The sequence below is a fragment of the Crinia signifera genome, chromosome 9, assembly GCF_055691185.1.
Source record: "Crinia signifera chromosome 9, ASM5569118v1, whole genome shotgun sequence".
Lineage (NCBI taxonomy): Eukaryota > Metazoa > Chordata > Amphibia > Anura > Myobatrachidae > Crinia > Crinia signifera.
Window position 1 is genome coordinate 19,311,409 of NC_139225.1, and position 27,892 is coordinate 19,339,300.

General features: G+C 47.9%; 1 protein-coding gene and 1 long non-coding RNA gene across 6 annotated transcripts in view; one reads left to right on the top strand and one right to left on the bottom strand.

Moving 5' to 3' along the window:
- Positions 1 to 13,057, bottom strand: part of LOC146037266 (discoidin domain-containing receptor 2-like) — an 88,071-nt gene extending 75,014 nt beyond the window's left edge. For all 4 annotated transcript variants that reach the window (XM_083161299.1, XM_083161294.1, XM_083161298.1 and 1 more), the window contains exon 1: positions 12,849 to 13,057. The gene's annotated coding sequence lies outside the window, so the exon portion shown is untranslated. The remainder of the gene's footprint in view (positions 1 to 12,848) is intronic.
- LOC146037268 (uncharacterized) overlaps positions 1 to 27,892 on the top strand; it is a 73,520-nt gene that overhangs the window by 14,147 nt on the left and 31,481 nt on the right. The gene's annotated exons all lie outside the window — the stretch shown is intronic.

A 27,892-nucleotide genomic window follows, 5' to 3' on the forward strand; every position in this document is an offset into this window, starting at 1 on the left:
GAGAAATGCTGATTTTTCAGACTTTAGCGCAACAGACCAAGGGCCAGATGCACTAAGCTTCAAAAGTGATAAAATGGAGAGTGATAAACCACCAGCCAATCAGCTCCTGCCTGACATTTTTCAAACACAGTCTGTGACATGGCAGGTAGGAGCTGATTGGCTGGCTGTTTATAACTCTCCATTTTAGCACTTTTGAAGCTTAGTGCATCTTGCACAAAATGTGATAAATACGCTATATAGTATGAAATATGATAGAATATTGCCGACAGAGAGGGGAATGACATTGATAAGGGGCATTTGTAAAACGCCAACTTATTTTTTAGCGCAGTACAATTTCTGGAACCAATATGATTAGGACATTCACCCTGTTTTGCCGGGGGCTGAGAGGCGCTGCCAGGCCTACAGGGACCAGGGCATGTGACTAGGGTGGCCAATCCCGGGATCGGGATCGGCGGGATCCCGGGATTTGGCCACAAAATGTCCGGGATTTCAATCCCGGGATTGGACTATCCAATCCCGGGATTTTGGGATTAGGCCGCGCATGCGCAGTCTAATGCCGTGCAGCGTCTGAGCAGTCGCTCAGACGCTGCCCGGCTGTTCCCGACCCTGTGTGTGGCCTGCGCAGCGTGATTCGGTCATAGGTCACGCTGCGCAGGCCGCAGCGTGGTATCCCCAGCATCCGGAAGACGCCTCCCACGTCATACCCGACGCGCCTCCCAGCCGCCGCGTCATTCCCGATGCCTGCCCCGCACCCCTGCCGCCTTCCTCCGCACCTTTGCCGCATGCCCCCGCACCACTGCTGTCAGCACCTCTGCCACCTGCCCCCCTCCACAGCTCAAAATGTAAGTAAATGAGGGGGTACAGCGGCAATATTCTTTTAGGGATGCCAATCCCGGGATCCCGGGAATCCCGGGATTGAGCATTTTTCAATCCCGATTCCCGGGATTGAAAAAATGCCCCGGGATTGGCATCCCTACATGTGACCAGAATCCCATTATACCACACCTAACACACAAAATATTTAGAGCCAGATTCTCTAAGCTTCAAAAGTGTTAAAATGGAGAGCGATAAACAGCCAGCCAATCAGCTCCTGCATGACATTTTTCAAACACAGTCTGTGACATGGCAGATAGGAGCTGATTGGCTGGCTGTTTATCACTCTTCAATTTATCACTTTTGAAGCTTATAGAATCTGGCCATTAGTCTGCAGAACGTTGATCTAGTGCTGGAACTTTGTCTCCAGACTTTTGCGCTGCTTCCGCAGTAGAAGAGCTTGCAGCCTGTAATGGCCGCTACTAGGCCTCAGCTCCCCGATCTGACCAGCTCATGCGCTTAGTCCTGTGTTCAGTCATCCAGGACCTCTCCCCTCCGCCTGCCCCAGACACAAAAAGGAGCGAACGGCGAATAGCCAGGAGAGACCATAAACTATTAAGTCTGGGCTACCAAAGGCCATGATGTGCTCCCATTGTCTAGCTGTTATCAGGATGGGGGCAGGGAGGTAGCAGGAACTGAATAGGGGGAAGGAAAGAGAGAAGCAGGTAATAGGCGCCTCCCCATGGGAGTAGACCCATACTTAAGGACAGGACAGGTATGGGGGAGGATCAGAGAGAGCAAGAGGGCACGCAGGAAGGATTGTGTTTATCCAGCAAGAGGGCATACAGTAAGGATTGTCTTTATCCAGCAAGAGGGCATGCAGTAAGGATTGATCAGAGAGAGCAAGAGGGCATGCAGTAAGGATTGATCAGAGAGAGCAAGAGGGCACGCAGTAAGGATTGTCTTTATCCAGCAAGAACATCCAGAATCCCAGATAGTGAACCAGAAATATTAGGATAAGTATCTGGGGTTAGTTATTTGGGGTATATCTGGGGATATTTATTTGCAATTGTATTCCTTCTTATTCTTTTACTTAATTCCATATTAGGCACCCTGCTACCCTGCTACAAACTCCCAATGTCTCTGTAATTTTATGAATTCAATCTTTAATGCAGCAAGAATTTTATCACATGTTTATATTATGCCGGGTAACTTTCCCCTAAGGAATAAACGCACCTAAATCAATGCACAGTAGTTTAAGGCCAAATAATTAGTACTTATGGATTTATTATTATACTTGCTGCAGCCTTTAGAAAAACAGCAAAGAATTAGGCCCAAAGAATTCAGGCAAGTTGCAAACAATGTCCCCTTTCCCCCCTCCCCCTAATTAAATTACTGAGGGCTTATTTACATAGCATAGCATGCAGATATCATGACAATACCTTCACCTACCCCGCCCACCAGGCAGAGCAAACATTGGCTGCCCAGCAATGTAAACCATATTATTATCATAGTATTATTTATAAGGCGCCACAAGTGTTTTGCAGCGCCGTACAAACATGAAATGTATGATTACAGAGCTGAGTTATTTCAGATCACATGTATAGGGGAATTACATAGTTTTAAGTAACATAATATAACATTGTGCAGCACTGTTATTAGGATACGGCAAAGCATAAGTTTAGATAGGCAGAATGCAAATATGGGAACACATGGTTTTGTTTTTGAAGTTAATATAATGCAATATAAGGCAAGAAAATTCATTATGTGGTGCAATTTTCAGCGTGCAAGGCATCATAGGGGTATAATAGACAGTATTACAAAGATGTTGATGATTGGGGGAATGATAAATGGTAACAGGTTACATTAAGCTGCAGTCAGTAATATAATATGGTGTCACATACAAATTAGTAAATTCATTGTTACATGCGTGTATGTACAATAAGAATAGTACAGGAGATCAATAAGTGAATTCATTACGGTTGTGCATAAGCATTTTACTTCATATTAGACTTTTATATCTTTGGCAGATCCAAACTTACTGTTATTTCATGAAAAGCGCTGGGTTAACCTGCTGCTGTATACAAAATCTGTTGCTGTTTAGAATTTTGTTAAGTCAATTAATGTATAAGAAGTAATGAATATAATTAGGGCACAGGGGTGGAACCATAGTTCTCACAGCAACTAAGTTTATAAGTTAAGTTTTTAAGGGGTACATGCTTGGCCTTAACAGGGAAGTAATACTGCTGACGCTGGGTGCAAAGTAGATTTTAACAGATTATACATTAAAAAATAAATAAATAAATGGGTGCACACATAACTGCACAGTACAGGTAACCGCTCAGTGCACGTTAGCTTGCCAATTAGGCGGAATGTGCTGGAAATTCGGAAAAGGAATAAGCAAAGCAGAATAATCACAGTAAAATGAAAGTCATTTTGTGTAACATGGGTGGTAAACAGCTTAGTGAAATGTCTAATGCCAACGGGGCTTCATGGGATGTTACAAATTTCCATGGGGGTAGCTATTCAGTCACTTGTATACGGATAGAGGCAGGGTAGGAAAGGGAAAAAGGAGAATGCATGGAGGTGGCATTATAGGATTATTGCTCAGGTTTGGGAGGCGGCATGCTGCAACGTATTTACACACAGAACAAACTAACATGCTTTATGTCACCTCGCAGTGCAACCCTTCCTCTTCCACATGCAGATGTCTAATGATCGGAGGAGGTGGGCAGGCTGATGACCCTGACGGACGCTGAGCTACGGCAATGCCGAAAGCGTAGTATGCAAACGGACTCTTTCTTGACAGGAATGAGTTCTAGTGTGGTGGCAAAATGATGGTATAACCAGGTTCCAATGGCCCATACATTGTATGTGCATAAAGTATTGTATTGCCATAGCGAAGAAAGCATTAGTGACAGCGGCACGGAGCAGCTGTCGGTCAGTCGGAGACGTGTTAGCGCAGGGAGTCCAAAGCGCATGCCGAAAGGCCAGGTCATGGGAAATTCAGGCTCATCCAACACCTGTCATTCCCAGCAGGAAAATCAGTGAACGATGCCTTGGAAAAGCAACAGTGCAGCGTCGCTTACCAGTCTTTTCAAGAGGCGCTCAGAATAGTGCGCAGCTGCGGGGTACGGGCCCAATTGGGGAAGATATCGAATCAGCATTTAGGCTCCTCCCCCTTCACCCATATAGTCACGGATTCATGGGACTAAAGTTCAAGGGCAGTTATTATGTGGATCTATGCTTACCCATGGATGGCGCCAATTTTGAAAAATTCAGCACGTTCCGGCACTGGTGCGTTGAGGTGGGGACAGGCTGCAGGACATTTGCGCACCATCTGGAGGACTTTCTAAGGGTCAGCCAGGCGAACACTGACACATGCGAGCGTTTGTTAAAATCCATGTAGGCGCTGTTCCACACTTTTGGGGTTCCCATAGCAACGGAGAAAACAGAGGGGCCTATGAACAAACTGCCGTATCTTGGAATAGAAATAGATACCACCGACAGGCGGTGTAGGTTACCAGAGGACAAGGTTGCTGGCATTATGAGGCAGATTGGGGAGCATGCCAGATCAGACAAGATGACACTAAAACATCTCCAATCATTGCTGGGGTCACTGAATTTCACATGCAGGGTTATCCCAATGAGCAGAATCTTCTGCCGACCAGGGCTGGCAACAGAAATCTTTGGGCCTGGTATACTGATATATCTAGGGGGCCCAATACCCCGCCCCCTTGAGCAGAACATTGTTAGTATTATGCATATTAAACGTGTTTTTTATTGTTACAAAGGAAATAGAAAGAATTAATATTCACTAATATCGGAGGGAGGTTCCAGTCAAGTACCCAGGAATCCAGGCAGGTGCCTTTTAAACCATTGCTAGGCACTGCACTGACACAGCCATGCTTATAGCCCCCGAGTCCCTCAGAACCTTGGGGTCCCTCACAAGTTTGAGACCCGGTACAAGTGACCCCCCCCCTGTCGCCTGCCCTGCTGCCGACAACTGGAAAGGGCCACAGCAGGGGTAAGAAAGCCGCATCATCCGATTAAGCTGACAACAGAAATCAGAGAAGGCATGTTGATGTGGGAAACATTTCTAAGGGAATTTAATGGTATTCGCATCTCTTCGGCACCGCCTGAGGCTGCAGCTGTACACCGATGCAGCAGGGTCTTGTGGTTTTGGGGCATATCTCGTGGGAGAATGGTGCGCATCCCAGTGGCCGCAGAGCTGGGTCGGAGCAGGGCTGACAAGGAACATGCTGCCGCTAGAGCTGTTCCCGATCATAGTAGTGTTGGAGTTGTGGGGTAACAGGTTAGCCAACAAGGAAATAACCTTCTGGTGTGACAACATGGGGGTGGTTCAAGCAGTCAACAGGCAGAGTGCCTTCTCCCCACTAGCGATCAACCTGATAAGGCATTTGGTATTGGTTTTCCTGCGGCACAACATTAACTTTCGCGCCAAGCACGTCCCAGGGGTAGATAACATCAGAGCGGATGCCTACTCAAGGGGAAAGTTGGAAGCCTTTAGGGAAGCGGCATCACATGCGCAGCCGCAAGGTTTAACATGTCCACCGCATTTATGGAAGGTTGTCAAGATGGCGTGAACAAGCTGGTGAAAGACTCGTTAGCGCCTGTGTCAGGGAGAAGCTGCAGCTCATGGCGGCAGTAAAGGGCGCATGCAAAGAGCTTGTTAAGGCAGTGATGCTCAGAGAGGCATTCGCAACACCCTTCAGGAACAGGGGTCTCCAGCGGTCTGTTTTCTTTACAGGAGGAAAATGGGGACTCCCAGAACAGGGTCCAAGGGTGAGATACGGTGGGGAAGCAGTTCAGTTCAGGAGCAGAGACGAGCGTGCAGATGGTTACATGTAGGTTCTAGATTAATAGGGCGAGGGAAGGTCACGGTGAGGTGGCGGGCTATGGTTCTAGGAACCTAGCGTTGGCGGAAGTACTGCGGGCCAGCCAAAGTTTGGCGCCAGGAAACGGAGGCACCCCAGAAGAGGGGGTGCAAGATCCAAGGCCTGGCGTCGAGGGGGGCAATTGGGGGGCCCCGGGCGGGTACAGGTTTCAGTTGCGAGAAGGGGCCCCCCTCCCCGGGCGGCTTGATTCAGTTACGTTGGAGGGCTGGTGGACCGCAGTGCTATCTTTGCCACCTAAGCGAGTAAGATTATATTTGTAATCTGATTAATAAATGTGACCTTTAATTCGCCAAAATAAATGACTCAGTTTGATTATTCCAGGTGAAGGGAAAAGGGAGGGGCGGTTTCAATGGTGGGTTTCTTAGTCTGTTAGGGTTAAAAGAATGGCGGGAGCATCAGACGCTCAGAGGTTTAAAAGGAGCGAACGGCGAATAGCCAGGAGAGACCATAAACTATTAAGTCTGGGCTACCAAAGGCCATGATGTGCTCCCATTGTCTAGCTGTTATCAGGATGGGGGCAGGGAGGTAGCAGGAACTGAATAGGGGGAAGGAAAGAGAGAAGCAGGTAATAGGCGCCTCCCCATGGGAGTAGACCCATACTTAAGGACAGGACAGGTATGGGGGAGGATCAGAGAGAGCAAGAGGGCACGCAGGAAGGATTGTCCCACCCACCCACCCTTGGACGAAGAAGGAGCAACATCCAAACAGCATCTAGTTACAGCAGAGATAGTCTTAACAGAAACGGAAGTACTGCGGGCCAGCCAAAGTTTGGCGCCAGGAAACGGAGGCACCCCAGAAGAGGGGGTGCAAGATCCAAGGCCTGGCGTCGAGGGGGGCAATTGGGGGGCCCCGGGCGGGTACAGGTTTCAGTTGCGAGAAGGGGCCCCCCTCCCCGGGCGGCTTGATTCAGTAACGTTGGAGGGCTGGTGGACCGCAGTGCTATCTTTGCCACCTAAGCGAGTAAGATTATATTTGTAATCTGATTAATAAATGTGACCTTTAATTCGCCAAAATAAATGACTCAGTTTGATTATTCCAGGTGAAGGGAAAAGGGAGGGGCGGTTTCAATGGTGGGTTTCTTAGTCTGTTAGGGTTAAAAGAATGGCGGGAGCATCAGACGCTCAGAGGTTTAAAGCTCCTGGACTGAGGACAAAAGGAGAACAACAGTTCCCGGTGCTCCCAGTGGGGCTGATTACATAAATGCATTCAATGTAACATATATTCCAGTCATCCTGAGGTAACTCTCAGTTGCCCGGTAAGCCCCAACGTACATCGTATAAGAGGGACCTCTGGAGGAATGTCTGCGGCCACAGACACTTACAGTACAGCTAGAAGCGCTTTAAGAGAGGAGAAGGCCCACGTGCAAGTGCCGATTGAGCCCCCAGCAGCGGCCATTTTCCCAGTGATGTTTGCATCAAATCCATAGCAGGAAACTACAAATAACAGCATATTGTTTAGTCAGTAGGGCGCTATTGGCTCCTGGATGACACATTTTAACAGGCCAGTAGCTTGCAATCTTCAGTAACTCTATAGTCGGCGACTAGTCTGGAATATCAGTGTTGCAATTAGATGAGCAGCTATCAAAATTTCTGGGGTCCAGGACTAATCAAATAGGCGGGGACCCCCTGTTGTGGTTTCTGATTGGCTGCTAGTTCGCAAGCTATAATTGGCTTGTGGAGAGCGCCAATTTCAAAATACCGCCAGCGCTTTCTGCCCATGCGCCGGCTGCAATGAGTTTGTGACCTGGCTCCATCACTGAAATCGTAAAATCGTTATTGAGTTGTTATTGTTAAATATATATTTTACTACATATGAAGCAATCGTGGCTGGTACATTCCATAGGAAACCTCGGTGACTGACGGCAGACAGCCCGTCCCTGGATGAGATAGAGGCCCTCACTTAGCGTCTATCTCCACCACTTGATGCTTGTGGCCTTGTTAAAATGCCTGACCTAAGCAGCTGGCATAGGGGACAAGGTTTCCGCTCGCTCAGATTACAGCCCTGGATGGTTGTGGTGGCTGCACTAATGTGTCAGCAGAGGGAAGCGGCTGAGTCCTCCCAGGGGACGCCTGTGTTAGTCCTGGCAGGTAGGACGATCTGTCCACACTCCAAACGTATCCTAAAAGGGACCCTAGAACCAATTTATAAGCCGGTCAATGGAAACGGACCGCATATGGTGAACATGGGCAAAAATGACACACATTAGAGTTTGGGCTCATTTGGAACATGAATATTTAAATGAGATCATTGGGGTGGAGCGGCGTATTCATGTGGGTGGCTCTGGTTTGCGGGAACATTGCACATGAAGTTCCATGTAGGGCAGTACAGACGGTGTAATGGTTAGCATTACTGCCTCACAGCACTGAGGTCATGGGTTCCATTCCCACCATGCCCCTAACTCTGTGTGCGTGTGTGGTTTGTATGTTTTCACCGCGCTTGCATGTGTTTCCTCCGGGTACTCTGGTTTCCTCCCACATTCCAAAAATATACTGGGCGGTTAATTGGCTTCCAACAAAAAATTAACCCTAGAATGTCTGTGTGTGTACATGTGGTAGGGAATATAGATTGTAAGCTCCACTGGGACAGGGACTGATGTGTATGTTCAACTATTCTCTGTAAAGCGCTGCGGAATATGTGTGCGCTATATAAATAACTACAGTTCATTTTATATAGTGTGGCGAGCGCAGTAATCCGCATACGCTCGCCACGCTTCGTGCTTGCACTATATAGAATCAACTCCATGTGTAGTGGATAGTGGGGTTATGAACAGGTAAAAAAAATCACATCGGATCGCATCGGATCAGCCGATATATCGGCCGATATCGCATCTGATATATTGGCCGCCGTGAAACTAAACAAGTATCATATATATATATATCTATATATATATATATATATATATATATATAGATATATATATATACACAGTATATATATTTGTGAGAAAAGGGGGTTGACCCTGGTCGCGCCTCCAAAAACGATAGGCCGCTACCCCTATGAATCTCCCCTGTTAGCGGGAGATAAAGCAGGATAGAAATGGTGAATAGAGCGCGCTAATGAATACGAATACCACCACCTACAAGAGATTACATTAAATATGTCTCAATCGGATACAGATTTGATTATATGGTACTTGTTTCCTAGCATGGCGCCCCCCGATTTTTATTGAAGTGCATCTTATCGCATCGCATGCAATATAGCGGCATGCGATGTGATTTTTAATTGTACAAGCACCCTGATGGGTGCTTACAATGTTAAATGCACCCCCATTGTCAACGTCACCCCCACTATCAACGCCATCCCGCAGCACGGCGAGCGCAGCACGGCGAGCGCAGCACGGCGAGCGCAGCACGGCGAGCGCAGCGAGCCCGCGAGGGGCGGTGGTACGCGTCCTCCGACCTTTTCATACCCCCACTATCCACGTCGGCATGGAGTTGATTTTAGATAGTGCGGCGAGAGCAGCAAGCCACCGAGCCCGAAGCGTGGTGCGCCCCGCGAGGGGACACGGATGAATTTACATGTATTCCGCGACCCCTCGCCACGCTTCGGGCTCGGTGGTTCGCTGCGCTCGCCACACTATCTAGAATCAACTCCACGCCGACATGGATAGTGGGGGTATGAAAAGGTCGGAGGACGCGTACCGCCGCCCCTTGCGGCTTCGGGTTGGCTTTGATAGTGGGGGAGGCGTTGACAATGGGGGTGCATTTAACATTGTAAGCACCCATCAGGATGCTTGTACAATAAAAAATCGCATTGCATGCCATTTGCTGGCATGCAATATTTCATTGTACAAGCACTCCTGTTAATTTAACGGGAAGATCGCATAGCATACCACTAAATACGGTATGTGATGGTATGCGATGGGCGCTGTGCTAGGAAACAAGTACCTATTATATTTATAAAAAATCATAAAATATGACATCCGTTCGTTTCCATTTCAATTGATGAATCACAGCGTAAACAGAACCCAACGCGTTTCGTCTCGAAAGACTTCGTCAGGGGTAAGCTGTAGGTGGTACAGAATGCCATGTAGTGTAATCAATACAATGTGACAAAATTAGTAATTGTAAGTAAAAATAGACTGTACATACCGGGGTAAATGGCATACTGTTTACCCCGGTATCAACTGTCTATTTTTTTTACTTAATAGACTGTACAATAGAATTAATACATCTGCCCCACAGCGAGATTGCCCATAGCAACCAATCAGCTTCTGCCCATCATTTTATAGAATCCAATATGTACTAGATAAATTATAGCATCAAACTGATTGGTTGCTGGACTTGTAAGCTCATGGCAACAATCCAGGGCCACCAATGCCATCAGGGCATGGAAGTGGTTGGTGCCTCCTTTGGCCTAGTGCATTGTGGTTAATTTGTTCTACAAATTGTGTGACCATGATCAGCCTTAGCACTACTCTCAGCCATTGTTATTATCCTGGGGGCTACGGTGCCCTTAGCTTCTCTCTCCTTTCAGCCTGATGACCCCCCCTTCCTGTCATCGTTGTCTGTCAGATCCCCTGACTTCATCCTCACCCAGGTCTTCCTCATAACTCAGCACTGTATTGTGTCTACGGGTCATACAAATAATGTAACACCCTAACATTATACGTCTGGAACATAGATTGGCATTTATATAATTTCCTTCCCAAAAGAATCATTTAACAAGTAAAGAACTTGGACACTCGCAGCGGAATTTACTTTATCTCCGTCCACTTTATCTCTCGCTTAGTCCATACACCCCGCGAGCTCATTTGCCCACCAGTATGTTTTTGGATAGTGGGAGAAAAGTGGAGCACTCGGAGTAAACCCAAGAAAACGTGGGGAGAACATACAAACTCCGCACATACAACACACTGGTTGGAATAGAGCCTGGGACAGACCAAATAGGCAGGGCTGCCCCTCAAAGACAAAAAAAACTGACTTCAGATAATAGGCAGAGGGTGACAAGGTGAGGCATGGCATGGCAGAGGGAGGCAGCGGGTGACAGGTAGATGGTGACAGGGAGAGGCAGTGCGTGACAGGTAGATGGTGACAGGGAGAGGCAGTGGGTGATGGGCAGAGGGTGACTGGCATAGGGTGACAGGGAGAGGTAGAGGGGGATAGGGAGAGGCAGAGTGTGACAAGGTGAGGCATAGGTTGAGAAAGGGAGGCAGTGGATGACAGGTAGCTGGTGACAGGGATAGGATGCATGGCAGGGGGTGACAAGGTGAGGCATATGGTGTCAGGTAAATGGTGACAGGGAGAGGCAGTGGGTGATGGGCAGAGGGTGACAGGTAGAGGTAGTGGGTAACTAGCACAGGTAACAGGGAGAGGTAGAGGGTGACAGGGAGAGGCAGTGGGTGATGGGCAGAGGGTGACAGGTAGAAGTAGTGGGTAACTAGCACAGGTAACAGGGAGCGGTAGAGGTAGAGGGTGACAGGGAGAGGCAGTGGGTGATGGGCAGAGGGTGACAGGGAGAGGCAGTGGGTGATGGGCAGAGGGTAGAGGTAGTGGATGACTGGCACAGGGTGATAGGGAGTGGTAGAGGGTAACAGGGAGAGGCAGAGGGTGACAGGGAGAGGCAGTGGGTGATGGACAGAGGGTGACACAGGTAGAGGTAGTGAGTAACTAGCACAGGTAACAGAGAGAGGTAGAGGGTGACAGAGAGAAGCAGAGGGTGGCAGTTGGTGATGGGCAGAGGGTGACAGGGAGAGGCAGTGGGTGATGGGCAGTGGGTGACAGGTAGAGGTAGTGGGTAACTAGCACAGGTAACAGGGAGCGGTAGAGGTAGAGGGTGACAGGGAGAGGCAGTTGATGATTGGCAGAGGGTTACAGGGAGAGGCAGTGGGTGATGGGCAGAGGGTAACAGGTAGAGGTAGTGGATGACTGGCACAGGGTGATAGGGAGTGGTAGAGGGTAGCAGGGAGAGGCAGAGGGTGACAGGGAGAGGCAGTGGGTGATGGACAGAGGGTGACAGGTAGAGGTAGTGGGTAACTAGCACAGGTAACAGAGAGAGGTAGAGGGTGACAGAGAGAAGCAGAGGGTGGCAGTTGGTGATGGGCAGAGGGTGACAGGGAGAGGCAGTGGGTGACAGGGAGAAGCAGTGGGTGATGGGAAGAGGGTGACAGGGAGAGGTAAAGGGTGATGGACAGGGGCAGTAGGTGCCAGGCAGAGGCACTGTGGCGGGCCCTGGTGCAATGCACTGAATGCACCGCCACTAGTTCCGCCAGCCACGGGCCATTTCTCTGTCAGTTCCCGGGCCTCCAGTCCCAGCAGTCCTCCCCCTGATGGCGGTCCTGCACTGCGCCACCATGCAACGACCACTGCTGTTCTCTCACACCATCGGTGACCAAAATGGACAATCGCTGTGGTGCGTGCGGCCGACGTAACCCACAGATCGCGGAGTAAGGCCCCCATCAGTACTGCACTGCGGTATATGTTTCCACCATACACATATAAACAATACAGGACAAAACTGAAGAAGAAGCTTGCTACACAATGCATACTGCATTACCCCTGGCTGCTAACACAACGCACAGCGACACATCCTGAGACACAATGGGAATTCCGACACACTCACTTCTTTGTGCGGCCTTTCAGTCACCAGCCACAATAATTGTCATTACTAAGCGAGACACAACACTGCACCCCCCAGCCTCTGAGTCAGTGTGTACCTACACAACAACACAAGACGCAACACACTGCAAACATTTGTATCTGCTGCGCATCTGGCTTCTCCTCCGATCCCACTTGGAATCATTCCCAACATACGATCCGCAGAGACGTAACATGCTATGCAGGACATACGTGTGCGTGTATACAACAAAAAGCAGTGCTGTACTAGAGGTCAAAGCCTGACAGCAAAAAAAAAAAAAAAAAGACTTTTCCCCACCAAGAAAAAAGACAATGGACCAAAGTATGAAACGTTCCACCGCAAAATCCAACTTGTTACTTTGTTGCTTTTGGCAGTTGTTTGATGCCACCCTGACCATTGTTCTGCGCTGCCCTGTCTGTTGTTTCATGCCACCCTGACCATTGTTCGGCGCTGTCCTGTCCTCTACACCGCTCAGTGTTTGTTACACCGGTCACACCACAACACCAATGCAGACGAAAAACCTAGAAGAACTTTACTGACCTTAGAATGAAGTTCAGATGTCCTCAGAGTCTCCGCAAGTCCTTTCTGTGACTCCCCCTTTATGGATTTGGGCTTGGTGGTCCTCAAACCGCCTCTTTATCCCCCTTTTTAGGCTGTTTAGTTCCTTTCTTCGCTTTCTGTAATAATCTAAGAGATCTTCCAAAAGTTTGACTGTGATTTTGCATCACATCCCCCTTCCGGCTGGAGACAAGGAGAGGAGGAGGAGGAGGAGGAGGAGGGGAGGTAGAGGAGGGTGACAGAGGGGGGCTCACAGCATCTGCTGTGCCTTTTAAAGGTACAAGGTCCTGAAACCAGCTGAGATGCTATTTATTAGAAAGTTAGTAGTAACACAACTGTTTTGGGTGCGGGGTGGTGGGTGGGACGGGGGGGGGGGGCGCTAGGCTGGGGTGCAAGTACATAGGAGAGCTGTGATGTGAATGTGGATGTCATGTGTGAGCCGCAGGATCGCGACATTGCGCTTATGCACTTGGCGATGTAGACGATTTGTCGTTCCGATTCAGAAAAATCATCCCGCAATCGTTCTGATGTATACGGCCTACACACATGCCGATATTAAGGCATTTTCTAAGCGATTTTGCTTAGTTTGGCAAAGTCGCTTAGCAAATGCCCTCACAGCGGTGTATGTGTGGGGGCTGTATCGGCATCCCTGCGCGTCCCCGCGCGTCTTTATCGCTGGCCGAGATTGATGGACAGTGTCCATCAATCTCGGCATCGGCAGTGTTCTCCCACCGGAGAACACTGGCGCTGTCTGCTCGCTTAGCACACAGAGCTGACAGCTCGCTCTGTGTGTGGGCTGTCAGCTCTGTGTGCTATGCTATAGCGGTGCAGCACAGCCCGACCTAGCATAGCTAGGTAGCCCTGCACACATCGGCATGTGTGTAGGGCCCCAGTGCTTCTCGCTCAGCTCTGAGGTCTGAAAAACTCTTTAAGTTTGGACAACATTAGAGGAACAAGTTTTAATACGTTCGACTTGACATGACTCCATAATTATTACCAATTATTTATATGCACTTATTACACAATGCTTTACAGTTGGCCTACACCAAAAGGTCAACATGCACAGCAATAAAAGCACAAAAGTCGACACATAAAAAAAATTGACGCATAAAAAGTTTGAAATGAGTAAAGGGTTTCCCCCCCACACTTTTTACATTTTATCGTAGTCTATCATCCACATGGCATCCGTTTGGGAACGCGCAAGGGGAAGCCGTACACTATTTGGGAGTGAAAACGCACGTCAACCTTTTTTTATATTTTGACATTTTCCATGTCAACGTTTTGCTTGCGTCATCCTTTTGTCAAAGCCGACCTTGTACTTTTTGTTGTCGACCTATTGGATGTCGAGCTAGGCATTGTCACCTGCTTTGTAAGAAGCCCAGTAACCTAACTGTATGTTTTTGGATTGTGGGAGGGAAACTGTAGCACCTGGTGGAAATTAATGCAAGCAAGGGTAGAACATCCAAACTCCACACATATATACAGTTTCCAAACAGAAAAAGCAAAGACGAACCAGCAGTAATAGGACTAAATAAATTATTTGTAAACATAAGAAATATGATTTCTTGGAAAAACGCTAGTGCACTAGATTAAAAAATAATAAAAACAATATGCATAATTCCTGGCGTGAAATGGTGTACTGTCCGTTCCTACTGTGCCCTTCCAAATTTTCCAGATAAAATAAGATGGTGAATATTACCGTCCACCTGGGTGAGTGCACTGTCCCGTACTGATGTTTGCCTCCTGGGCCGGTGTTTTTGCTAGGGAAGAAGTAGTCCAGTTCACCAATGGAGGATAGCTGGCGTGGCGGGACTTGAGAAACATATTTCTTATGTTTACAAATAATTTATTTAGTCCTAATGCGCATACATTTATTAATTATAGGTCACACTTATCTCTTATATATTTGGCTACATCTGTCACTCTAGTGTGTCTGGAGCTATAACGCTGGGTGGAGCCTCTGACTCACATGACTGACTCACATGACAGAGAACCAGCCCAGTGAGCCCACAGACAGTGCCAGACACCCTCTGCCTCTCCATGTTACACAGCAAAGACACAGCTACTCACCAGACACACCAGGTGAGCGCCCCACACCTCCATACCTCCCAACATGACCCTCTCCAGGAGGGACAGAATGCTCTGTTTGTGGACTTCCATCTTAATTTATGATTGTCATCACCTGTCATTTTAAACAGGGTAATTGATAAGAAAGGTGTTTAAGCACAGGTGATGGTAATCCATAAATTAAGAAGAAAGTCCAGAAACAGAGCAATGTGTCCCTCCTGGAGAGGGTCATGTTGGGTATGCACCTCCGTCTCCCCCCCCCCCCCCCCCCATTCACGGCATCCCCACAATTAAATGGCACATGCAAAACACTGACATGGCTATGGTCGACAATGAAAAAGGTTGACAAGATTTATTTTTCACTTTTTCAATGTTTTCATATTCATTCTCATGTGTCGACATGGACACCAATGAAGTGCCACACTTATGTCAACATTTACATGTGTTGACCTTTCTGTGTTGATTTTTTCTTGTGGCGATTCGCGGCACCCCCCGCGACCCCCCTCCCGCGATTTGCAGCACACCCCCCGCAATTCGCGGCACCCCCAGTGACTCCCGCGATTCGCGGCCCCACCCTGTGACACCCCCCCCTCCTGCAATTCGCGGCACCCCGCGACCCCCCCTCCCACGATTCACGCCAACCCCCCGGGCCCCCCCTCCCGCGGTTCACGGTGCCCCCCACCGCGATTCTACACCCCTGACCCCCCCCTGTCATTGCGGCAACCCCCCGCCCCCGCGACCCACCCTCTCGCGATTCACTGCAACCCCCCCGCGCCCCCCATCCCACGATTCGTGGCACCCCCCCCCCCCCGCGACCCCCCTCCCGCAATTCACGGCATCCACCCACAACCCCTCCTCCCGTGATTCGCGGACACCCCTTACCTCCTCCCTCCCCCCCCCCCACCCCCGCGCGTGATTCACGGCAACACCAGATTAAATGGCACATGCAAAACACTGGCACGGCTATGGTCGACAATGAAAAAGGTTGACATGAGTTTTTTGAAGATTTTTTTTTATTTTTTTTAATGTTTTCATATTCATTCTCATGTGTCGACATGGACACCGATGAAGTGCCACACTTATGTCAACATTTACATGTGTTGAACTTTCTGTGTTGATTTTTTCTTGTAGCAATTTTTTTCCAGTGACAACTATGAACTATGTGCACGTCAACCTACACATCATCAACCAATTCTTTGTATAATATATAACACCTGTTCTGTTTTACTGTAGGTGTTTTAAGTCAGACCTTTTACTGCTACTATTACTGTTTATGTAAATGGATTCTGAATGACAGCAACATCCTACCATCCTTCTACAAGAATATATAACCAACTAGGTGATTCATCGCGCCCCGTGCCCCCCCCCTCCAGCAATTCAAGGACCCCCCGCGCACCCCCCTCCCGCGATTCGCAACCCCCCCTCGCGCAATTCACGCCCGCTCCCATGCTTTGCGGACCCCCGCCCTCTCCCGCGATTCGCCGACACCTGCGCCCCCTCCCTCCCTTGATTCACGGCACCCCCCGCGCCCCTCCCGCAATTCACGGCACCCCTAAGCCCCTCTTTAGTCCCCCGTATACTCACACACCCCTATCACTACCCAGCTTCCTGCTCTCCTGAACCGTAACTTCCACCACTGGGGAGTCGCTGACGCTGTTTTGCCCACATGCCCCTATCATGCCTCATAGCCCAGCCTCCTGCTCTCATGCACCCGAACTCCCACCCAGTAGGAGGAGACACTGACTAAGGGCCACCCATCCTGTACTCCTGTACTGCCACGCTGGACCCTCACCCACTGGCAGAAGCTGCACAGTATCTCCCACCCTCCTCTTTAGTCCCCCTTATGCCCACACACCCCTATCACTACCCAGCCTCCTGTTTTCCTGTGTCGTGACCTCCGCCAGTGGGGAGCCGCTGACTCAGAAACACCCTACTATACTATTGCACACACACACCTAAACAACATGCACACACAGCCCCCCCCCACACCCACAAATGTCACTGTACCATCCACACTATCAATGTACATTTTACTCTGTAACCGCTGTTTAATTAAACAAAACAATACACACCCCCTTCCACATTATATGCTCTCTATTTAACACATTTCACCTATAACTCAAGTTGCAATACAGGCATCTTTCATACAATTCTAACCATCTTTCTCATATACAAATGTTCACAAATTAAGGGGGCGCAGCCCCTTACGATAGTGTGAAGAGCGCCCGTAGGTCGCGATGAATCACCTAGTGTGTTAATAAATTGTTAACAATTAAGTTAAGCGCTGCTATTTCATCTTTGCTTTTTCGTGTAGCTTTCCAGGGCTTGACAACCCTTCTTAAGCAGCTGCTAGTGAGGCCTACCGTGTGAAGCGCCGCCACCAACCCCCAGTGGGAGTGGTTATTATTTTCCAGTTTCCAAACAGAGTCCATGAGGGTCTGATGGACACACAAGCTGCCCTTATACTCATATTCCCAGGGACCGGTGATCTGCGCTCTGGCGAGTCGCTGGGGCTCCCAGCACAGCAGCAGCTCACTTTACTGCCCCAGAAGTCACAGCAGCAGGAAGCCCTGGTGATGGCAGCCCGCCAGGAGCTCCGATCCCTGAAGTTTTTTATTATTGACCGCAGTTGTTGCGGCGTCACAGCGGGGAGGGGGTGACGGCAGCTGTGGAAGTGCCAGCTGTGTCGGCGGGGTATGGGAAGCGCATGTTTGGGGTATTTTTTCATATAAAATACCCCGATATGGCTGCCAATGGTATCCGGTCAACAGTTGGACAATGTCTCGTGGATAGTCACAAGGTCGGTGTCCATGTTGACATGGACACAAAAAAAAACCCCCAAGGGTTTCCTGGTAGCTCAGCCTCTTATTTTGATGACAGGCCGGAGGAGCATCCCAATGTGGTCAAAAGTATCTCTTTATGATTAAAGAGATGTTCTTGAAATACAGGGGATACGTGTACAGGGATTATGACATAAGTTACACCATAACCAGGTCATACCACAATGCCTCTTGGTTTGAAGGATGTGAAGATTTGGCTGGAAGTCACCAACCAGACCCCCACGGTCGAGACCCCGGGTAAAAGACCCTTTCTTGGTAAGGAGGGGGCCATGACCCCCATGACGAAAGGACAGTGTTTCGCCTTCAAAAGATTCCAAGTGCACAAGAGGCTTGAGTTGTCGTTTTCGACACTCATGCCGTTTGTGCGGTGCCGGCCACCCGGCCAAAAAGTGCAAACATGCCTCTGCGTTCATAAGTGACACCATTCCTGGGGAATATTGCCATGTCCGTTACCAGTTATTTGACGATGCCCTCAAGCTAATCTGGGGTTTTGGCCTTGGTGCTCTCTTGGCCAAACTGGACGTGGAATCAGCTTTCCGCCTCCTCCCCCCTTCACCCCTCTTCTTTCCGTTTCACTGGGTTCCAGTTAGAGGGATCCTTTTACATATACCATTACCTGCCCATGGGTTCCATCTATTGTGCCTATTTTGAGAAATTTTGCATGTTTCTGCACTTGTGCATTCAGACCGGCTCCGGCCACCTTGGTGTTGCCCACTATTTGGACTTTCTCTTCATGGGCTCAGAGGATGGTACTGCATGCCGAGACTTGCTCAGTTTTGCGGGGGGGGATGTTTACTTTTCATTGTTGCCGTCTCCCTGCGGACAAAGTGGCCGCCTGCAGGGGCAGTTGGAGGAGTGCATTGTTTCTGCCAGAATTAGGCTGCATCAGGCGCAGTCCCTGTTGTGCTCCCTGAACTTTGCTTGCCGGGTCATCCCAATATGGTGTTTTTTTTGCCGAAAGCTAGAGAAGGCCACGGTGAGGATTTCCAGCCCACACCACACCATCTGACTGACTGGGGAAATGAGGGTTGATCTCTGGGTTTGGACCTTCTTCTTGGAGGATTTTAACCGGGAGTTGTTATGGCCGTCATGGCCTGTCTCCAGCACCAGTTTGCAGTTGCACAAGGATGCGGCCGGCTCAGTCGGTTTCAGAGCCCTTTTTCAGGGTGAATGGTGTTTTGGGTCCTGGCCCCTACTGGATCTCTCTGGGTTTTACCAAGAACCTGCTCCTGTTAGGATTGTTCGCCATTATTGTTGCAGTGGAGTTGTGGGCACCTCAATTGTCCAGCAGGATGATTGTGTTTTGGTGCGGTAACTTGGGAGTTGTTCAGGCTATACACAACCAGCACACTTCATTGCTGCAGGCCTTGCTGCTGTGATACTTGGTGCTGAAATGCCTGCGGTCCCAGATAGATTTCTCTGCTGCACATGTTCCGGCCGTGGACAACTGCATTGTGCAGGGCAGATCCAAGGAGACCATGGGTGTGGCCTTAGCAGGTATTTCTTTTCACGGCCGGTTGCGGGACGTGTACGTCCCCACTAAGTCATTTGTGTTGGCTAAGGCTCTGCGTGGCTGGGCTAAGGAGTGCCCCTCTGCAGCTGATTCACGCAGGCACATTCATATGTGCTTGCTGCAGGATTTGCCTCCGTGGGTCCTAATTACAATTGGCTCCCCCCCACCCCAGGACACACAAGAGTTTTTTTTTACCAAGTTTTCACCTTCACTTGGGTTTCTGTATTAACTTCCATTGTCTACTAACTCATAATGTATTACAAAGTGCTGATCATTAGGTACCCCATTTCTTCTTCCAGATCCCCCTTCCATATCCTCTGGACAGATGTAGATGGTGGGCCACTCCTTTGTTTATTGGAAGGCTTCTGAATTGTCCGGCGGATGTGCGGTTAGATGGTTGGGTGTCAGGGGCCTTAGATGGTCCAGTTTGCTGGATCTGCTCTTATGTCGTGAGCGGGCCTGGGTGTTATTCACTTAGGTGGGAACGATCTGTGTCAGATAAAGGGCATAGAATTCAGTTTGGCTATCAAGGCGGACCTCCTGGAGGTTTTGCGCTGTTGGCCTTCGGTCCATGTGGTTTGGTCCGATATAGTTCCCCTTACTGTTTGGGGGGGGGGGGGGAGGTCCCTTAGCATCACCAAATTTCGTAGTGTCAAAATTAATTTTGGCTAATGGGAGTTCTGCCGTTCATCGCCCTTTGCTAGTGCAGGCGAGCCCGCAGTATCTCAGAAACGACGGTGCTCATCTGCCCACTTTGGGGTTGGTTTTTTTTTGTTTTAGTTCTGGGTGGCATGCGACAGCTCTTAGAGCCTAGCAGCAGTGGTACGGCGTCATGGCCTAGCAGTCATAAGTGGGCATTGGGAAGCCCATCCTTTGCGGGGGACAAATAGGGCCCTCCTCCACTGGAGGGACCGCACCTACCAGATAAGGAGTGGTGAGACTTCCCAGCGTCAGATTATTCTTTAGTCAGATGGGGCATTTCAGTCACCACCATATTTAGTAGTTGGGGTGTTTAAGTCGCTGCCATGTTATGTGACTAGAGCTGAACATCACATGGCACCTAATTGCCAGCCCTTTTATGAAGAAGGGTCACACCAAATAATAAATAACTAAGGCCTTTAAATCTACTGCTATGGTGTCCGAGTCGTTATTGTGTCAGCGTGTGTCATGTTTAGATAAGCTAGCCTTAAGGTTTTGTTCATGTACAAACACAATAAATGTATAGATGCCTTATGGTGAAATCCTGACTTCAGCACGCCCAGAAAACATGGCTGGTACGATACCTGTCACCTCCTCTAAAGGCCAGCAGTCATGCTACAGTGCTTGGGACCCTGCGTCTGCCACCGGGTGTGCACTGGGCCAATTCATGCGCTTGCGCAAATTCAAAAACATTAGAAACGTGCGCAAACATCAAGTTGATACATATGTTGAGGAACTTTAATTATTCTTTAGAACTATACTGTAACCTGCACGAAGTTATGGAAATATCTACAATATTTTTTTCTGGCCAGTAGGTGTCACTGTACCACAGCTACATCTCTACATCTCTCTTCGGATGATTTCTATAGAGAGCAACTCCACCAGTGCCACCTTAAGGTAACGCACAAAAAATAAATTCAACAAAGGGGAAATAAAATCCCATTAATTTCTGAGTTTAAAGCAAACAGAATTTGTTTGACACTGAACTATATGTGTTTGTGCATTATAAATACCTGAAGTAACTGTTAATATCTAACAAAATATGTTCTTCACCTTGTGTTTCACCCCATCACAGTCGGGAGCAATGTGTTTGCATGAGCACAGCGTGAATGAAAAATTTGCAGACTTGCATTGGGTTGATTTTATACCCAGGGGCCGTCCCAGTGATGTCACATTTACTTAACCAAATAAAATGTTAGCTTTTTATGAAGGGGTTACTAGGGAACTATATATTCCCTGTGATTTTTCTTCTCACTCAGCACAGTATACAAGATTAATGTGATGTCTATGCAATAAATTCCAAATGCATCTTGTAGGCACTACCTATATTAATTCAATGTGCTGTTTTTCATACCATTATAGCATTAGCCAAACCAGTATGGACACTCTAAACAAATATATCTAACTAAAGAAAGATTGCTAAAAAAATGGTTACCCTAATGGTGCGTACACACTGCTGCAATTAGTCATGAAATCGCTGGCAAAATGGTCGCTCAGTGACCATATTGCCAGTGATTTAATGTGCAGCCAGCGATAAATGGCTGGGAGCGCGCTCCCGCAGCCAGCCCTTCATGGTCGCTGGTCGCAGGAGCTTGCTCCTCCGATTCTCCCTAAAAATTGCTGGTCGCTGGTTCACAAAGCACTGTGCACCAGCGACAAGCGACACCTACTACGTCCAGCGCCGGCTGGGACCCGCCGACCCGCCCTGTCACAGCGTGACACGCCGGCCGGGACCCGCCCACCCTCCCTGTCAGAGTGTGACACACGCCCCCCCCCCCCCCCCCCTGCTTCCTCCTCCTTCCCTGGCCGCGCATACAGCACAGAAGCTGCTGCGCAAATCTGCCAGTACCAACACCTGCCAGTACCAAATCTGACAGCACCCACACCTCCTGCGCGCCCCACAGCCGCACTAGTCAGTGCATAGGCTGTCTTTAGATGGCATTGGTGTTGGGCAGCATGATTATGTTCATGCTGCCCATCGATGGTGATTTGCACCATCGGTGGGCAGCATGAGCATTACCATGCTGCCCCACACCAATAGTATGTGACAACCAAAAAAATGAAGGGGGCATTGGTGTCGGGCAGCATGATTATGTTCATGCTGCCCATCGATGGTGATTTGCACCATCGGTGGGCAGCATGAGCATTACCATGCTGCCCCACACCAATAGTATGTGGGCTCAATATAAATGAAGGGGGCATTGGTGTCGGGGTGGCAGGGGCCGCACAGCCGACATGTGCCCCCACACCCCTGGCAGGAGCGGGGCACTAGCGGCTGCTGCCACTAGATTATCCTGCCCCTACAAAGATGACCCCTGCTACATCTGTATATACACCATATACACTTTTATTCCCTTCCAGAAGGACTTCCCACAACCCATGTCAATCATAAATGAATTTAAATAGAGGGTAAAAAAAATCTAGTCAAAATTGCTAGCAATTTTCAGGGAAAATTGCTGGTCCCTCTGAAAAACTGGACACTGAGCAATATATTGCTGAGAAATATATTGCGGAGATATATTGCAAGTACACTGAGCAATATATTACTCAGCAATATATTGCAAGCAATATATTGCTAGCAATATATCTCCCCCGTGTGTACACACCATAAATCATAGCTCACTACAAACAACAGCAGCAGCATGCTATGGATAAGTGGACAAAAGCACAGATAAGAAGACTCTGTGTGATCATATGCTGGTGTCTCTCTCTTGTCAGAGGGGATAATGATAATTAATCACATAAGAGGGGATAATTAAAGTCATCAACAGGAACTCAAGAGCAGCTACAGCAAGTCCCAGGGATTGCAGCACTCACAGAAACTCCTATGACACTTGGCAGAATCTGTAGAATCTGGGAGATTAGGAGTGCAAAGCAGAGCAGCAGGACATTTGTGGCTGAAATGGGAGCCTCCTGCAGGGTGTGGGAGTGTAGGCAACTATGCTTTAAATATCTTGATAAGATCAATTTTAATTTAAATTAATATATTTTAAACCAAAATTTCAAGGACTTCTACACAGAAAAAGAAAGGCAGATATGCGTAGACTAGTAAAGGGACCCGGCACAGATACTGGCACTGAGTATGGATCATCAGACAGGTCGACATGACTGAAGGTCGACATGGGGTTAGGTCGACAGGGAAATTAGGTCGACAGGGTCATTAGGGTGACATGGGGAAGATTAACAGTCAAAAGGGCGACATGGGGTTTTTCGCCTTTTTTCCCCCGAATGTCGACAGTTGACATGGACACTAAAAAAGTGCACCGCGACCACACGCTGCGCTCGCCATGCTTCGGGCACGGTGTCTCGATACGCTCGGCACACTATTTTATTCTCTCACCATGCCCTAGGGGATGATAGGGCATGAAATACCCTGTCGACACAAATCTGCTCAAAGAAAAGGTGATAAAACCCCACGTCGACCTTCCCCATGTTGACCTAATGACCATGTTGACCTAATGACTCTTTCGACTTAACCCCATGTAGACCTTCAGCCATGGTGACTTAGTGGTGTCGACCGAATGCTTGTCGACCTAATGATCGTATCCCCTGGCATGAGCCATGTTCCCATCAGACAATGGGGCAGATGTATTAAGGCTGGAGAAGAGATAAACTGGAGATAAAGTGGAAGGAGATAAAGCACCAGCCTTTCACTTTATCTCCACTTTATCTCTTCTGCATGCTTAATACATCTGCCCCATTGTCTCACAGTGCTTGCCATGCTTTGGGCACTATTATATGTCCAGAGGGGAAGGTAAAGTATGTTGGTATTGAAAAAAAATTCCATGTCAACATTTTGCTTGTGTCGAACTAATGACTGCATTACCTCCTGCCCCCACCCCCAATGCAAGGCCGGATGGAGCTGCAGCTCAAGGCCTATTGACACTGACAGCTTTGATAGGATAACTTTTTCCTGTCACAGACTGCCGGCAGCAGCTATCCTCTCTCCCATGGCATGCCCACCTCTGGCTGCACTGCAGCCCGCTCACCTTACAAATGCTTAGATCAGCAGCAGAACGTGCAGGCAATGTCCTGGCCGCCACTCCCTTCAGCTCCCTTCCTCGCCGGGGTCCTGACTGAGGGCAGTATTCAATGAGAAAAGTTCTCCGTGTTTTGTGGAGAATTTGTGCTTTTTTCGCCGTGGAGAGAGGTTTTTTTTCTCCAAAGGCGAGCCACCCTATTCAATGTGAAATATTCTCCGTCTTTCCTAGTGATTCTCGCCGTCTCTCTCCGTGAAGAAATTCTCCATCTTTTGATGGAGAGCAGGAATGTGAACTTTTAAACTAAAAGGGTGTTTTTTTTAATTTTGGTGTCAAAAAATCAGGTTTTTTTTTCTGTGGAGGGCCATGTTATTTTTATTCATGTGCCTATAGCACATGAATATATATTTAATTTTTAAAAAAATATTTTTTTACATTTTTTTTTTTTCTTTTTTTTACACAGTGCAGCCAGCAGGGGGCCGGAGCGCTCGAGCCGCTCATTAGATATTCATATATTCACTGCACCCGAAGCACGTTCGGGTACAGTGAATACTGGGTCCCCCGCTGGCTATAGAGGGGGGCAGCCTGTGCTGCCTGGGTCCCAGGGGGGCCCCCTACCCTCACATATGTTCTGTGGCATCCAGGGAGACTTTAATCTCCCTGGATGCCACGTCCCTGTCAGCTCCCTGCTGCGGACGCTCGTCCGCTGCAGGGGTTAAGACTCGCCGCGAGTGGCGGCGAGTCTTATAAACATTGAATAGTGGCAGCAGGAGAGGCAACGAGCCCTCCGGAACACGGAGAGTGCACGGCGAGCAAAAAAAAATGCTCGCCGTGCACGGAGAATATTACCATTGAATACTGCCCTGAGCCTGCCACTCACAAGCTCCGCCCCCAAACTAACGAGGAGCTACATGAGAAGCCTGGCTGGTGGTGGTATGCTATGTGTTATTTATGTGATGGCTACTGGAGGATTAGCATACGTTACTGTGTGTACTGTAATGTATGAGTGGTGTGTACTGTGTATGTACTGTGTGTGCAAATGTGGTGGTGTGTATATGTGGTTGGTGTGTGTACTGTGTCCCTGTGTACTGTGTGTGTGTATATGCTATGATGTGTGTGTGTGTATATGCTATGCTATGGTGTGTGTGTGTGTGTGTGTGTGTGTGTGTGTGTGTGTATATGCTATGGGCGGTATTCAATGTGAATACCTGCGAGGTGCAGCGAATCCTTTTTAGGATTCGCTGCACATTCGCCACGTTCCGGAGCCAGCGGGCTCCGGTATTCAACGTGTCAGGGGCTCGCTGCCCCTGACAGGCGAATATGAGCTCCTGCGGCGATTGCCGCAGGAAGCCTGAGGAGGGTGCCAGGCAGAGAGATGGAAGTCTCTCTGCCTGCCCCTGAACGTTTGTGGGGGGCAGGTGGGCTCCCCGGTGCCAGGCAGCACAGGCTGCCCCCCAGGGGTGCCAGCAGGGGGCAGCATATATTCACTATACCCGATCGTAACATCGGGTGCAGTGAATATATGAATATGTAATGAGCGGCTCGGCTCTGGCGCCCCCTGCTGGCTGCTGTGTAAAAAAAAAAAAAAAAAATTTTTTTTTAAATTAAATATATATTCATGTGCTTACAGCACATGAATAAAAATAGAATGCCCCTCCTCAGAATAAAATTCCTGATTTTTTTACACCAAATGTAAAAAACAAAACACTTTATTTTAAAAGTTCACATTCCACTTCACCATAAAAAGATAGCGATTGCTACTCGGTGAATCATGGCGAAAAAACCTTCAAATGTATTCGCCATGTGGTCATTGAATAGGGTGATTCACCGTTTTTGTCAAAAATTCGCCAAACAGCACAAATTCGCCATAAAAACATGGCGAATCAGCCTCATTGAATACCGCCCTATGATGTGTGTGTGTATATGCTATGGTGTGTGTGTGTGTGTGTGTATATGCTATGATGTGTGTGTGTGTGTGCATGTAGTGTGTACTGTGGGCCTGATTCAGTCTTGCTCGCTAGGCTGCGTGTAATGACGCCCCGCTGGATGCACACCCCTGCCCCCCAAATCCCCTCGCTATGCTATGAGCGGGTGTGTACTCTTCACAAGCGCCCACACAGTGGATAAATCCTTCTATGGTTACTTACTATCTAATGATTTGTCCTCTGTACGCAGCAGAAGGGTGGCCCAGGACTTACTGTTCTGCTGCCCGGTCTTCTCTTCTGCGAATTTGGGGGCAGGCGCTGACGTCATGTGCCATCCTGAGCAGGCAGGGGGACGCCAGCATTCCCTGGGACGTGGGCATTTATTATGTATATAAGTGGTTCTGGCACCGTGGGTATTTATTATGTATATAAGTGGTTCTGCTACCAGGGGCATTTGCTATGTATATATAATTAGGTCTGCTACCGTTGGCAATTATTATGTATATACGTGGTTCTGCTACGGTGGTCATTATTATGTATATAAGTGGCTCTGCTACCGTCGGCATTTGCTATGTATATAAGTGCATATAAGCTCTACTGGTAACGTGGGCATTAATTATGTAAATAAATGGTTCTGCTTCCATGGACATTTATTATGTGTATGAGTGACACTGCTACCATGGGTATTATTCTATAAGCATCATGCAATGTTCAGTAAAAAATATAAAACAATATAATCTCTGGCGCAAAAAGAGGGCAGCGCTTAACCTCACTGGGGGTTACCTTCCCAGTAAAATTGAACAGTGGAAAAGAAATGAATGGGATAAAGCGCCCAACTGTTAGATACAGGATAATGTAGTCTTACTGTTTGCTGTGACTGTCCATAAGGTCTTATAATCCTAATATATGGTTCAAAACGTCCAACGGTATTTCTCAGGCAGTTATCTCCGTATAGAACATGCAAAATAAAAGTATAAACAAACAATGTGTAGTTTTGTCTGGTACAGTCTTATAATAATGGTAATCCCCAGGGATGGAAAATCTTGTATATATTTTTTCTCCTTTTCCCACCAGTGCCTGTTCCAACTGATAGTTTTTATAGGATCACCACGTGTCTCCCAGTCAATAATGTTCTTACATGTATGCTTACATGTAATCTACACCATCTACACACATCAAGGTTTCTTTCAGTGAAGTTGTGCGTATTTGTATGCTTACTTTCACAGTGCTTGACTCCTCCTATCACGGTTTCTTTAGATGGACATCTTAGACACGATACAGGTCCAAAAAATATTTTATTGATAAAAAAGTATTTCTCTCCTTTCTCATATAAAATATAACAATCCACAAAAATGAAAATGAAAGTATCAGGTGGAGCGGTCCAGGTTTCCATTTTTATTTCATTTTTGTGGATTGTTATATTTTATATGAGAAAGGAGAGAAATACTTTTTTATCAATAAAATATTTTTTGGACCTGTATCGTGTCTAAGATGTCCATCTAAAGAAACCGTGATAGGAGGAGTCAAGCACTGTGAAAGTAAGCATACAAATACGCACAACTTCACTGAAAGAAACCTTGATGTGTGTAGATGGTGTAGATTACATGTAAGCATACATGTAAGAACATTATTGACTGGGAGACACGTGGTGATCCTATAAAAACTATCAGTTGGAACAGGCACTGGTGGGAAAAGGAGAAAAAATATATACAAGATTTTCCATCCCTGGGGATTACCATTATTATAAGACTGTACCAGACAAAACTACACATTGTTTGTTTATACTTTTATTTTGCATGTTCTATACGGAGATAACTGCCTGAGAAATACCGTTGGACGTTTTGAACCATATATTAGGATTATAAGACCTTATAGACAGTCACAGCAAACAGTAAGACTACATTATCCTGTATCTAACAGTTGGGCGCTTTATCCCATTCATTTCTTTTCCATCATGCAATGTTACTTTAGACAGTATGGGGTTTAGGCCTTTTGTAAATTT